Here is a 1,327-nt window from a genome sequence, read left to right as displayed (position 1 = left end):
GCACGACTCTGCCGAGCAGCCGGCCCCACCGCGGTGGCCAGTGCTGTCCAGCCCAACAGCGAGCCTGGCCAAATGCTGCCGGGATTAAAGCTTTGAGCTTGGAGGACACACGGGGCTGGGGCTGGCAGGAGGGAACCTGGGGGCTCCTGTGTCCTAACAGCTTCTCTTAGGTCCTCAATCTCTGCTGCTCCCGTGCCGGGTACGAATGTGTCGGGCGGGGACTGGCTGGTGTCACCAGTATGGTGACCGTCCCCAGTCTCCAGCTGGGGCAGGAGGAGCTTTTCCCCCTTTGCTCATGCAAGCACCGTGCCAATGTCCTGCCCAAATGGCTTTGCTGGCTCTGCTGCTTCCCACGGTGCCTTTGTGTCCCCGTCACCTCAGAGGGACGCGTCACACACAGCATCAGCTGCAGATCCCAGGGGACAGTAACCGCTGTGCTGTTTGTAATACGCTGCACTCTGTAAATCAAGGGGACTGTCAAGGGCAGAGGAAATGGATTTGCTCCCCTGGAGCCCATGGCCGGGTGCTCCTCACTCCCACCCCAGCCAGGGCAGCACAGATCCAGCCCCTGGGGCCGTGTGCCCAGCGTCTGCCCCACTCCACCTCCTCCCGCCTCGTCACGTGTCGTTAAACTTTAATTCACCAGAACCGCACGCTGCCCCCCAAGGAAATCAAGGAGGGATCAGCATCAATTATTTACTAAACCTTGATAAATATTACAATAAATAGAAATGATTTCCATTTAATCTCTCCTTAAGCAGCGCTACGCGGAGGGTCTGCTGGTGCTCCCGCCAGCTGTGATTCCAGCTCTGCTCGGCCCACCCATGCTCCCCCAGACCCACAAGCGTGTCACGGTGTGTCCTGACACAGCCAGGGCTCATGCCGCTGTGACACTGCTGGGAGGGTGATTGGGACATGGAAAACCTGCTTCCAGCACAGGCAGCTCCCACGGGCACCCCAGCACCATGTCACCTGTGGTGCCAGCCCTGAGGTTCCAGAGGAAAGATGCTCCAGGAGGTTGAACAGCACCAAGTGTCCAACTGGGAAGCAACTGGCACCAGCATGGGTCTGCTCTGGGACATCTCCATGGCTCACTGGGGTCTGTGGCTGGTGTGGATGAAGCCCACAGTGGGCATAGTCCTCCTGGTGGGTAAAGCAACCTGGGACCATCACATCCACAGGCGAGGGTGGCTCCAGATCCTTCAGGGTTTTGGAGCAGCTCCCAGAGGTGATTGTTTCCACCCATCAAGGGCTGGCGGGGCACAGAGCATCGCTGGGGATGGGCACCAAGAGGGGGACGCGGTTTGGGCAGCCACAACCAGGGGTG

Source organism: Antrostomus carolinensis, unplaced genomic scaffold (assembly GCF_000700745.2).
Source record: "Antrostomus carolinensis isolate BGI_N321 unplaced genomic scaffold, ASM70074v2 scaffold35651, whole genome shotgun sequence".
In the NCBI taxonomy this organism is placed as follows: domain Eukaryota; kingdom Metazoa; phylum Chordata; class Aves; order Caprimulgiformes; family Caprimulgidae; genus Antrostomus; species Antrostomus carolinensis.
This window is presented reverse-complemented; position numbering follows the sequence as displayed.